The sequence below is a fragment of the Mastigoproctus giganteus genome, chromosome 9 (genome assembly GCF_048544385.1).
Source record: "Mastigoproctus giganteus isolate SK-2022 chromosome 9, ASM4854438v1, whole genome shotgun sequence".
NCBI lineage: Eukaryota > Metazoa > Arthropoda > Arachnida > Uropygi > Thelyphonidae > Mastigoproctus > Mastigoproctus giganteus.
Window position 1 is genome coordinate 169,218,025 of NC_143583.1, and position 14,262 is coordinate 169,232,286.

A 14,262-nucleotide genomic window follows, 5' to 3' on the forward strand; every position below is an offset into this window, starting at 1 on the left:
AAGAAAATGGATGTTTATTCAAGGAATGAATATGCAGGTTAAGCCCTTGCCCTTGATGATAGCCATGAATCTTTTAAGACACTTTCAGCTAATCTGGAATAATATATAACTGATAAATTCTGTGCTGCTGTGTTTTCTAAACAAGGAGGAAATGTTAACCACGCCCTAATCCAGCATTTCGGCTCCACAGATGAGCCAGCAGGATTCAGATTAAGATTTTGTGTCTAACCAGGCCAATTCTGTAGCGTTATTCTCTTCAAAACATGATTCCTATTATCTTATTTTAGGAGTTCATAGGATGTGGTTCACATACCAATATCATAATCCTGTGTGTGTACAGGATTACCATGCTGGTACATGCAGGATCCCTTTCCATAGAATTGTTGTGATACGAGTCATGTAGATAGTGTTTCAGTTTAAATTGTTCATATTGTCAATGTAGGACATGATGGTATGATACAATGATGTGGTACTTCTATTTGCCTTTAGGAGATCCCAGGGTTTGGTGTTGGGCCCATTGCTGTTTTCTGTATTTATTAATGATGTTTAAAGGCATATCAGCCTTAATGTTGAAGTTTGCAGATGATACAAAGGTTGGCAGGATTGATAATGACAGTAATAACAGTATGCTACTGCAACAAGATCTAGAAAAGTCGTGCAGATGGACCCAGAAGTGGCAAATGAAGTTGAACATGGACAGATGTGCAAAGTACTGCATACGGGTAGCAGTAACACGAGAGTAATGTACCAACTGTGTAATACTACACGCAGGATAGTGGAGAGTGAAAAAGACCTGGTGGTAATTGTGCAGTCAGATATGAAGTTTGTTTTCTGAGCAATGCAGACAGGCTGCCAGAGCAGGTCATGGGGTCTTTGATATACAGGAATTTTGCTAGTAAGAATGAGGAGGTGGTTATACCTTTGTATAAGGCAGTGATCAGGTTGTACCTGAAGTACTGCACACAGGTCTGGAGGCCTTATTTTAGTAAGGATGTAGAGCTGCTGCAACAAGTACAGAGATTAGTGAGGGGAAGGGAACAGAAGGGGGTGCTCTTACCAAGAAATGCTTAAGTTCTGCAAATTGCAGTGTCTGGAGACTAGGTACCTGCAAGGTAATCTGATTGAGGTGTATAAGGACTTAAATGGTTTGAGAAACCTCAATGCCGATTGGATTCTTCCTCTTGCTCAGATTATGCAGCTGAAGGGCATAAATTCAAATTGAGGAAAGACAGTTGTAGAATAGATGTGTGGAAATTTTCCTTTAACTGGCAGGTGGTTGATTGCTGGAACAAACTTCCATCCGTTGTTGTGGAAGTTCATAACTTCAATAAATTCAAGGAAGAACTACTCTGGCAGCCTGTCTGCACTGTTCATAAAACTTCATATCTGACTGCACAATTATTCCCAGGTTTTTTTCATTCTCCTCTACCCTGAGTGTAGTACCACACAGTTGGAACATTTTTCTGGTGTTACTACTACCACCTATATGCAGTACTTTGCATTTGTTAATGTTAAATTCAGTTGCCACTTCTCAGCTCATCTGCCCAACTTTTCTAGATCCTGTTGCAGTAGCATACTGTCATTACTGCCAACCTTTGTATCATATGAAAATTTCAACATTAAGCCTAATATACCTTCATCAATATCATTGATAAATATACAAAACAAGAGCGTGCCCAACACCGAACCCTGGGAAAATCTACTAATAACATTAGTCCACAAAGAGCAATGTCCATCGATTACCACTCTCTGTCTTCTTCCACTCAACCATACTTTTATCCATTGTAGCAACTTGCCCTTAATGCCATACTCCTCTAAGTTGTACACTAATCTTCCATGTGCAACAGTGTTATTATTTATTATTAGCCGTATAGTGCAAGGAAGTGTGAGGCTTATGCTGCACCAGCCAAAAAAAAATTTCTGAGTTATCCTGAGGGAGAGAGAGAGAGAGAGAGAGAGAGAGAGAGAGAGAGAGAGAGAGAGAGAGAGAGAGAGAGAGAGAGAGAGAGAGAAGTAGGAAGGAATCACCAAGAAAGAGAATAATGATGATATCCAGCTCAGGACCCTGGGTGTGCCAAGCCCATACTCACCAGATGTGAGCCCCCGTAGTTATCAAAAGATTTCCTGAAATCAAAGTATAGGAGATCAAAATTATTTTTGCAAAGTTCCTTTGTGACCACATCATAGTATACAATCAAATTGGTCAGACAAGACTTCCCCTTAACAAACCTATGCTGTGTCTAAACTATAACTGGTCTTGTCTAGATGATCCTGCAGCACTTCTTTAACCAGTGCTTCCATTAATTTCCCTGGAACAGAAGTTAAAATAACAGGTGTGTAATTACTTGTTTTACCCTTTGATCCTCCTTGTGAATTGGGGTAATATTTGCACATCTCCAGTCCATGGATACCTCTCCTGAGTCCATGGAAGCTCTCATGATTATGGCTAAGGGTTTGCTTACTTCATTTTCTGCCTCCTTTAATATAACTAGATAGATCCCATCCACCCCAAGTGCCTTTTTTATGTTTAACTTCAACAGTTTCTCCTCCAGTTGCTCTCAGCTATTACAAAACCATTTAGCTCCCTGTTAGAGTTTAATAAGCTGCTGTCTTCTACTTCCCTATAGAATTCCCCATAAATGAATGTAGGTGCAAAATACTCATTGTTTGGCTATCTGAGCAGGATCATCTTCAGTTGAACTATCGGTATCAAAGTGGGCCAATCTGATTCATCCCCTTCTAAAGTTTTTTTCTTTGCGTCCTTTGCCAAAGATTTCTTGAACCATAGGCTTCTGTGTCACCTGATAATTTTTATTCATCCCATGCATTTGTCTTCTCTGCCACGAGTTTTACTACTTCGTATGACATCCATTTAGGCCTAAACCTTGAACAGTATTTCTTAGATGCAATATAAACCTAGTAACGTCTAAGATTACTTCCTTGAATGCTTCCCATTTAGAATTTGCTTTCCGTAACATCATTGGTTAGTCCCACTGTATAGAATTTAAAAACTGTCTGAGACCACTGTAGTCACCTTTACAAAAGCAAAAACTCTTCCCTTTACCCCTGATGGTAGTTGAGTTGCATCTTAAATTAAATCCCACATCAGATTGTGAGCTACAGCCATGTAACATAAAATTAGTCTCTTCAACTCTTAATGATAGTTTTTTTTTTTTTTTTTTTTTTTTTTGATTTGGTAGTTGTTGGCGCATCGGCTTCTGTGGCCATATTGCACCTCCCAAGGTTTTTGCAGTACTTTGATCCAAGCCCGAGGCGGGAATCGAACCCGCGACCTTTGGGTTGCCGGGCAGGTACTTTATCCACTCGGCTAGCCCGGTCGGCCCTTAATGATAGTGGATGCACTTATAGTATAGTTCTTGTTGATGCATGGAGTTATGACATAAACATTATCAGAGACAACAGTAATAGTAAAATGAATGAAAGTGAAATTTTCAGTTATAAATGATTCCATAATAGCTATAAGTTCAAATTATGATGGAAAAGGTTACACTGTATTGCAGGAAGCTTTCTTTTATTGAGCAAGTTGTTGATTACTGGAATAAGTCGCCTCCATGGGTGGTTCAATTTGATAGCTTGGGGGTGATTCAAAGGTCAATTGAATAATTACATATGAATGGAGGAAGTCAAATAAGTAATTTGCTCTATTTTATTATTTATTTACTTATTATTTTTATTTTATTTTATTATTCTTATTTATTTTTTTTTTTGGCCATTGCAGCAAAAGCCTCAGGCTTCCTTGCATGCTAATGATAATACTAATACAAACTCTCAAGATAATAAAAAAAAGTAAAGTGCAGCCTTTGTCAATGCACTGCAGGATGGAAGCCTCCTCAACAATTCATGTTGAGGGAAATGGACCATAATCTGCCATGCTGGTCCAGTGCGGGTTGGTAGATCGACTGTATTCAGCAGTCAGGGGCTTGAACCCCAGTCTACTCAAAGAGCGTGTGCTACTGCACTCCCGCTCCTGCCCACTCGGCTACGGAGGCCTCCTACATTATCTCAAGATAATGTAGACTTCCAATTCAGGGGTCACCAATCCTGCTTTATTAATAACCTGTAATAATTTTTTAATTGAACCATTGATGCTGGATGCTTTAAATTGCAAAAGCATTTTTTTTATTACATTATCAAGAAACTGTTTGTTATAAAGTGCATCAATCTCACGTGGAATATATCGCTACAAATTACTTTCATCACACACTGAAAAAATAGCATTTCCTCTTCCAGAGAAGATTATGGATAGTTCCTAATTTAAGTATTCCCATGAACTGGAGGTGTGCAAATGTATCTGCAATTCACAAAGGGGGTTCAAAGGTGACACAAGTAACTATAGACCTCGTAGTTTAACTTGTGTTCCGGGGAAAATGGAGTCACAATAATGGAGAATGAAAAAGACCTGGGGCTAATTGTACAGTCAGATATGAAGTTTGCTGAGCAGTGCAGATGGGTTGCCAGAGCAGGTCATGAAGTCTTGTCAATGATATATAGGAATTTTGCTAGTAGGGACAAGGAGGCAATTATACAATTGTACACGGCAATGGTCAGGCCACACCTTGAGTACTGTGTACAGGTGTGGAGGCCTCATTTTAGGAAGGATGTAGAGTTGCTAGAAATAGTACAAAGAAGGGCAACAAAAAAGGGAAAAAAAAGGGGTGCTCTTATCAAGAAAGGCTTAAGTTCACTGGTTAAAGAAGCATTGCAGGATCATCTAGACAAGAATGCAGTAATAGTTAAGACAGCATGGGTTTGTGATAGCAACAATCATAATAGCAACAATCATGTACAAGTAGCATGAACTAGTCACAAATGCTTGCTGAAGTGAATGAACATTGATCTGGGAGACTGGTCAGAATAGCAATACCTGATGTAGTAGAACTTATTCAGAAGAGTAAACACATTAGTTTGAGTGAAATTTGTGATAAACCAGTGTGGTTATGTGATGTAGTAGAACTTATTCAGAAGAGTAAACACATTAGTTTGAGTGAAATTTGTGATAAACCAGTGTGGTTATCCAGTAATTTGGCTAAAAAAGACATGATTTCTAATAACTGGAGCGCTGATGATATTATCTTGCAGCAGGACAATGATAGTGGTACATTGACAGACCAACACCAAGGAATTGAAATTTTCATCCCACCACAATTTTTGTACAATCTTGACCCTGCACCTTGTGGTTTTCACATGTTTAGATCACTTAAAGATGTGCTTTAGGTAGTAAGTTCCAAGATGATGCAAAAGTTTAAAATCTAGTCATGGATTGAAATAGAAAATTTTACAAACAGCATGCTCATTAATAAAATACAAATTATAATTATTTTTAATATTGAAGTATGTACACAACATTACTTGTGTGTGTGTGTGTGTGTGTGTGTGCATAATTGCTTATCTTTACCAAACACTTTATTCTATGATAGACTGAAAATCTTGTCAGTCATTAGAATCAATGTGTAGAAATAGGAAATGATTACATTTTAAGCTATGACAGAGAGAGAGAGAGAGTGCACTCATAAATTAAAAGTACATGAACACTTTGACCTTCTTCAAGTGTGCTGTGAGATTAGAAAAAATCCAATTGAATTCAATGGCAGACATTTTAGGTACAATATGAGTAGTGTAGCATCAATTAGTGCTTTGATAGCGTATATCTTGAACTTGAGGGCGACTCCGTAGCCAGGTGGGCAGAAGCAGCAGCGTGTAGCACATGCTTCTTGATTAGACCGGGGTTCGAGCCCATGACCACCAAATACGGAGGATGCAGAAAGGTCAGGGAATGACCATCGCATATCCCCGGAGCAATATTGTTTTAGTTGCCACTGCCCCTAAAAACCAAATAACAACAGCAACTTGAACTTGATAGCGTAAAGTATAACATAAAACTAGATAGCGTAATACGTATCATCATTAGCTTAGTGTAGTATTGTATAGTCAAGTATACAATAGTACACTAAATTAATCAATTAAATTTAGTAACCTTATTAATTTTCATTGTCAATTAATTAAGTCGTATTAAAATGAAAATCATGCCCCAGAATAGAGCAGCAAAGCATCGGGCACAAAGTAGAAGGAGTGCCTTGGCTAGGGAGAGAACTGAAGGGGGCGATTCTCCAATGCATCACAGCCTAAAAAATGTGCAACATCTGAAATGTTTGTAGACCTTTCTGGAACAAGACATGATCTGGCCAAGAAGGATGTCTTTGTGTGTGTGTGTGTGTGTGTTAGTGCAGAATGTGTCAAGAAATTAGGCACCAACTCAGAATTCTATTGGATGTTTATGAAAGTTTGAAGAATAGGGTAGATGCCCTCAAAGGAATTAAAACAAGGAGCCCATCAAGCTCTCAGCTGCCCAACTCAATGCCAGAGCTCACTCTTGTGCATCAGGCGACAGAGCGGCAATCTTTGGGGCAGAATGCACCGGTAACTCTATTGTCAGGGAGACAGGAAATATATTATGCAAAATGGACAGATGCAATAGGACCAAGGTATGTGTCTGCCAGGGGGAAAAGGTTGATGATGTTGTAGAAAGGATATCATCTTTTAAGGGCACAAAGGGTATTGTTGTATACGTTGGCACTAATGACATTAAGAATAGGAAATCTGCATGTTTACTCCATTGAAGCATTGCTCTTAATGCCATACTGCTCCAATTTGTACAGCAATCTTCCACGTGCAATAGAATCAAAAGCTTTCCTGAAATCCAAGTATATGATATGAAAATAATTATTGCATCCATTTCCTTTGTGACCATATCATAGTATCCAATCAAATTGGTCAGACAAGACTTCACCTTAATAAACCCATGCTGTGTCTGAACTATTACTGCAGTCTTGTCTAGGTGATCCTGCATCACTTCTTTAACCAGTGGCTCCATTAGTTTCCCCCAGAACAGAATTTAAACTAAAAGGTCTATAATTATTTGTGTCACCCTTTGAATCCCCTTTGTGAATTGAGGATACATTTGCACATCTCCAGTCCATGGGGACCTCCAAGGACTGGAGATGTATATCTGGGAAGATTCCTGCATTGACTCAGTGGCTGTTGCATGCCACAGGCTGTCAACTTCTGCAGTTTTATGGCCTACCTGAGGTTCACAAACCAGGGGTTCCTCTCCAGCCTATTGCGTCCTGCTGAAACGCACAATTATGAGCCGTCTAACTGCATTTTGTGACTCAAAAAACCCTTTCCTTTACCCCTGATGGTAATTATATCTTTGGAATTTACTTAAAGATATAATTACCATCAGGGGTAAAGGAAAGTTTTTGCTTCCGTAAAGGTGAGTACAGTGGTCTCAGACAGTTTTTAAATTCTGTAAAGTGGGATCTACTGATGATGTTACCAACAGCAAATTCTAAGTGGGAAGCATTCAAGGAATTAATCGTGGAAGCTGCTAAAAGTTTCATACCTATTAAAAAATATTGTTCAAGGTTTAGGCCTAAATGGTTATCAAATGAGACTTGTGACAGAGAAGAAAAGTGCATAGGATTCATATAAATTATCAGGTGACAAAGAAGCCTATGGCAGATATAAGGTAGTCTGTAATCAGATCACAAAGGAGGTTATGCAGGCGAAGGCAGATTATGAGAAATCCTTGGCAAAAGATGCTAAGAAAAACAGCAAGGATTTCTTTACTTATATAAACTCTAAAAGGAAGGGGATGAATCTGATTAGTCCACTTGACATTGATGGTTCGACTGTTGATGATCCTGCTCAGATATCAAACAAACTGAATGAGTATTGTGCATCTACATTCACACATGAGGAGTTATTAAGGTTTGAAAATGGCAGAAGGTTATCAAATTGTAGCAAGGTGCTTAATGATTTTGTAATAACTGAGAGCAAAGTGGAGGAGAAATTGTTGAAGTTAAACATAAGGAAGGCACCTGTGGTGGATGGGATCTATCCAGTTATATTAAAGGAGGTGGCAAAGGAAGTAAGCAAACCCTTAACCATAATTATGAGAGCATCCTTGGAGTCCGGGGAGGTTTCCACGTACTGGAGATGTGCAAATGTATCCCCAATTCACAAAGGGTGATCAAAGTGTGACACGAGTAATTACAGACCAGTTAGTTTAACTTCTGTTCTGTGTAAAATAATGGAGTCACTGGTTAAAGATGCATTGTAGGATCATCTAGACAAGACTGCAGGAATAATTTAGACACAGCATGGGTTTGTTAAGGTAAAGTCTTGTCTGACAAATTTGATTGGTTATTATGATGTTGTTACAAAGGAACTGGATGCAAAAAATAATTTTGATATCATATACTTGGATCTCCAGAAAGCTTTTGACACTGTTATGCATGGAAGACTACTGTACAAATTGGAGCAGAATGGTATTAAGGGTAAATTGCTACAATGGATAAAAGGATGGTTGAGTGGGAGAAGACAGAGGGTGATAATCAATGGGTGCTGCTCTTCATGGTGTTCAGATCATGTTCAGATCTTGGCCAGATCATGTCCTGTTCCAGAAAGTTCTGCAAACATTTCAGACGTTGCACATTTTTTAGGCTGTGATGCGTTGGAGAATCACCCCCTTCAGTTCTCTCCCTAGCCACAGCACTCCTTCTACTTTGTGCCCAATGTTATTAGTGGAGTCCTGCAGGGTTCGGTGTTGGGTCCACTGTTGTTTTGTATATTTATCAATGATATTGATGAAGGTATATCAGGCTTTGTTGTTGTTTGGTTTTTAGGAGCATTAGCAACTAAAGCCATATTGCTCCGGGGATATGCGGTGGTCGGTCGTTCCCTGACCTTTCCGCATCCTCCATATTTGGTGGTCACGGGCTCGAACCCCGGTCTAATCAAGAAGCATGTGCTATTCACTGGTGCTCCTGCCCACCTGGCTATGGAGGCCACCATGCTTAGTGTCAAAGTTTGCAGATGATACAAAGGTTGGCAGGGTTGTTAATGACAGTAATGTCAGCGCGCTACTGCAACAGGATCTAGAAAATTTGGGCAAATGGGCTGAGAAGTGGCAACTAAAGTTTAACCTTGACAAATGCAAAGTACTGCATATGGGTAGAAGTAATCCCAGAGAAACGTACCAACTGTCTGGTACTATACATAAGGTGGTAGAAAATGAAAAATACCTGGGAGTAATTGTGCAGTCAGATATGAAGTTTTCTGAGCAATGCAGACAGGCTGCCAGGGCAGGTCATGGGGTTTTGTCAATTATATATAGGAATTTTGCTAGCAGGGAAAAGGAGGTGATTGTCCCTCTGTATAAGGCAATGGTCAGGCCATGCCTTGAGTACTGCATACATGTCTGGAGGCCTCATTTTAGGAAGGATGTAGATTTGCTTGAGCGTGTACAGAGAAGGGCAACAAGATTGGTGAGGGGAATGAAGGGATCCTCTTACCAAGAGAGGCTTAAGTTCAGCAAATTGCAGTGGCTGGAGACTAGGTACTTGCAAGGTGATCTCATTGAGGTATATAAGGCCTTGAATGGGTTGAGCATGCTGAATTCTGATGGGATTCTTCCACTTGTTCAGATTACGAACCTAAGGGGGATAAATTCAAATTAAGGAAAGACAGATGTAGAACAGATGTGTGGAAATTTGCCTCTAGCCACTGGGTGGTTAATTGCTGGAACAAACTTCCATCTGTCGTTTTGGAAGTTGATAAGTTAAATAAATTTAAGGAGAAACTGGACAAACATTTAGGGAGAATTGTTTTGTAAATTTTTTTTTTTTTTGGCTGATGCTGCATATGCACTTGCTTTCTTGCATCACATGTCACTACTACTACTACCTCTAGTGGGAAATACCATCCACACTTTCACCAACAGTGAGGAATTTATTTGCCTAATTAAAGAACTTACAGACAATGAGATTATGGTGTTGTTCAGTGTCGTGTCTCTGTTTACATTGATTCCAGTTCAACAGGCCATTAACTGCACCAAGAGATTTCTGGAGAATGACTCAAACCTACCGAGCAGAACATCACTATCCACAGAGGACATCTGTATTGCCCTCAACCTTGATTGTCAGGCAGTGTCATTATTTTTGGCGATTCCCTGTACAAGCAGGTACACAGTAAAGCTATGGGTGTCTCTGTCAGCGCCAGTTGTTGCCATCATTGCTATGGAGCAATTAGAGGAATAGATCTTCCTGAGCCCACCTATACCTATTACAATGTGGTGCAGATATGTCAATGACATCTTCACTGTCATCCCACGTGGTTCAGAGACAGCACTGCTAGAGTACCTCGATTCTCTATCGCTATTCATCCAGTTCATTTTAGAACTAGAAATGAACAGGTCTCTTCCATTTTTAGATGTTCTAGTAAAGCAGATGGGCCCACGCCTGGAAACCTCAGCATACCGTAAACCAATGTGGTGCTGATAGTTTACTAACTGCAGACCAGGCCACACCCCTTGTCATCTAAATAGCACTGCCCACACTCTATTCTCCCAAGCTTGGAGCCATTCCAGCTCAGAGGAATGGCTCAGGCACACCGAGATTTCCAGAGTAAAAACTGACCTGGTCAGTTGTGGTTACCCAACCCATATATTAGACAAGTGCTTGCTACAAGTGGCAGAGCTTACGACCCACCCGAGGCCATTGTCCCCACATGACAATAGGCCTTCCACCTATATTCCCTACTATCCGGACACGTCGGACCAGATTTCGAAAATCCTAAGGGAATACCATATAAAATGAATACAACTACCTGGTAGGAGTTTACGTTCTCTGATTTCTAATGTGAAAAGACCAGTCGCCCCTCTTTTGCATAGCGGAGTGGTATTCCGCATAACTTGCAAAGATTGTGGGAATTGCTATATAGGGGAGAGCTCGAGATGCCTTCAAGACCACCTTCCAGAGCATGACAGATCGATTCGCCTTGGTGACACTGACCACTCCGCAATCGCGGAACATTTCTGGTTGACCCACCATGACCTTAACCCTAAATGCGATCACGAAGTGATCAACCAATCCAGGCGGATTGGTTGTTCACTTCGTAATCGCATTTAGGGTTAAGGTCAACCAATTCTAGCCAAAGGCGGTGGCACTTCTGCCAACGCCTTTGGCTAGAATCATTAAACATATCATGCAATTCAAGAACCTTGAATCGCTGCAAGGGCACGAAACTACACCCTATCTTGGAATTAACTGTCTTGAAGCTCGACAAAGCTGACAGCAAACCCACACACATCCATGTACCAACAATGAATGCCATTCTAGTATATATGAATGCTCAATCAAGCAGCCAAGTATGCACTGGGGAATGCACAACTCTTGTATCTGTTAAATTTTTATCTCTAAAATCCATATTATGTTAGAATCTGTATACGTTATAATGCTGAAGAAAGGGTCCATTTACCTTGAAAGCTCCATTTTCAGTCATTAAAATTTGTCACTGGATGTATACTGTATTGTTATTTTCTGTTAATGCTAAGTGTTACTTGAGTGACAAAATTTTGGTAAATACTGGCTTAAGGTGTATTTACTAATCTTCAACTTTTAATCTAAAATCTGGACTTATCATGGTTCAAAAAAATGCAGTTGAACCATCTCTCTCTCCTAACAGAATATGTTTTAGCATAACACGATCCAAAGCCAACTCAACCTGATTCATATTTTAGGACAAGGTTGAAAAAGGTAGTTTTTCATTTATTTTTTATATATGTTACTTTCTTATTTTCACTATTTTTTTATTTTTTTAATTATTATTAATTATGCATTATTCCTTTCTTTCTGTTTTTTATTTTTAGTATAGTGGCAAGTGATACAAAAAAGAAAGCTTATACAGTATTAGTCAAAAAAAAAAAAAATAAATAAATAAAATAAAAACAAACTAACCACATCACCTGTTTGACCACTCCAATAAGTTCTCTATTTCCTCCTTAAATTTATTCAAATATCCACTTTCCCAGAACCAGATGTAAGTTTATTCCAACAATAAAACTTGTTGGAACAAACTATCCACTCAATGTAAACAAATTTCTGTACATCCATCCTGCAACCATCCTTTCTCAATTTAAATTTATCTCTTATCATTTCTGTAAGTCTGAACAAGAGCAGCACTGAGCTTACTCAGTCCATTCACATTCTTAAATGCTCCAATCTTGGTAAGATTAACTCTTTGTTCTGCACAGTAATTGCATTGCCTATCTCTGTTCTTGTTCCAGCTGATCAACATCCTTCCTAAAATGAATTTACCTCCAGGTATTTTTCTTGTCCACTACATTTAGTGTTTTTCCACAAAGTTGGTATGTTATTATTCTGCTATCTATATACAATACCTGGTATTTTTAAGTTTTGAAATTCAGTTGCTTCTTCTCAGCCCATCTGCCTAATTTTTCTAGATCTTGTTATAGTAGCATATCATGATTGCTGTTATTAACCATCCTGTGAACCTTCATATCATTTGCAAACTTGGCCATTAATCCTGATATGCCTTCATCAATATCATTAATAAATAATGAAAACAATGAGCCCAGCACTGAAACATGGGTAATCTACTAACAACATTAGTTTGTTTGTTAGTTTGTTATTTGGTTTTTAGGAGCATTAGCAACTAAGGCCATATTGCTCCGGGAATATGCAGTAGCCATTCCCCTGATCTTTCTGCATCCTCTGTATTTGGTGGTGACGGGCTCGAACCCCGGTCTAATCAAGAAGCGTGTGCTACGCACTGCTGCTCCTTCCCACCTGGCTACAGAGGCACCTGCCCCACAACATTATTCCAAGAAGAGCAGTGCCCATTGATAACCATTCTCCATCTTCTCAATGATCCCTTTATCCATAACAGTAACTTGCCTTTAGTGTCACGCTGCTCCAATTTGTTCAACAGTCTTTAATGGGCAACAGTATCAACAGCTTTTCTGAAATCTAAGTATATGATATCGAAATTACTATGTGCATCCAGATCCTTTGTTACTCTATCATAGTACAGTAGACTTTCAGAATAACTGCACCTTTGGGGATTGAAGGTGCCATTATTTGGATTTTTCTGTTATCTAGAAAGTTAGAATATATAAAAAGGTAGAATACATTTAATGCAGAAGTAATGAGGCTAAATAAGAAATAGAGATATTAAGAATGCAATTTTATTAACTGCACATAAAAAATCATAAACATCCTGTTATATGTAAACATAAAAAAACATAAACATGCTTTAGCATATAAACATAAAAATCGTAAATGTACTTTAGTATATAAACATAAAAAAGGAAAAACAATTTCTATTCCAGCTGATCCCCTTCGAATATGTCTGGTTTAGATGTAGAGGGTGCCATTTCTTCTAATGCTTCATCTGTAGTAGAGGATACATTTTCTTGATGGATTTTCTTTTAGGAATAGTAATTGCTTTTTTCAAAAATTTTCTTATATCACTTGGTTTCATTGATGCTCATTTTTTTTGTTATCATGGTGTTTTGCAGCATGTTTGGATTTTGTTAAAAAAATGAAGAATATTTTCCATGCTTGATTCTGCAACAGCCAATGTTATGTTCTTTTCTTCTACATCTGAACAAATTGCATCATCTAGTTTCACAGGAGTAATGACTCTATTGATGATTCCTTGATTTGGGAATGATTGTGATAATTTAACCTGATTATCAACAGCGAGCCATGCATCAATATTTCCAACTTAAAGGCTATGTAAAGGATTTTCTGTTGTGGTGGATTGAACTTGTATTATTTCTTCAATACCTTACTTTAAAACCATCAATATCATCTTCATCAGATGGTAAGTCAGCAGATGTGACACTTGGCCATAATTTCCTCCATGCTCTCACAAGAGTGATGGATTTCACAGTATTCCAAGCAATTGCTACAGAATATATTGCATCTTTAATTGCGAAGCCCTGTTGAAAGTTGAGAATGGAGATATCTTTGCTAATCATTTATTTCATAAAATCACTCCTGTAATGGCATTTAAAATTTTGGTTAACTCCTTGATCCACTGAATAAGAGAAGTGACATTGTATGGTAAATAACAGTAAAAAATATTTCCACAAGCAAAAACTAATTTGGATTCATGAGGATGGATCCTAAAGTTATCAAGAAGTAAAACACATTTAGAATTTGGACTATTTCCCATGTCATGTAAATTCTTTTGAACTGCTGGAATGGATTCATGAGTGAACCAATCTTGAAAATTTTTCTTATCCATACAAGCATTTTTTGGGCCTTATTAGTCACCGTCAAATGCATAATTCTCTTCAAGGCTCGTGGATGATGGTATTTACCAATCACTAAAGGCCCAATGCATTTGCACACCTTAGAACTGCCACTCTTT

At 38.6% G+C, this 14,262-nt stretch overlaps 1 protein-coding gene across 2 annotated transcripts in view; it reads left to right on the top strand.

Annotated features, from left to right (window-relative positions):
• LOC150080881 (uncharacterized) overlaps positions 1 to 14,262 on the top strand; it is a 597,772-nt gene that overhangs the window by 214,837 nt on the left and 368,673 nt on the right. The gene's annotated exons all lie outside the window — the stretch shown is intronic.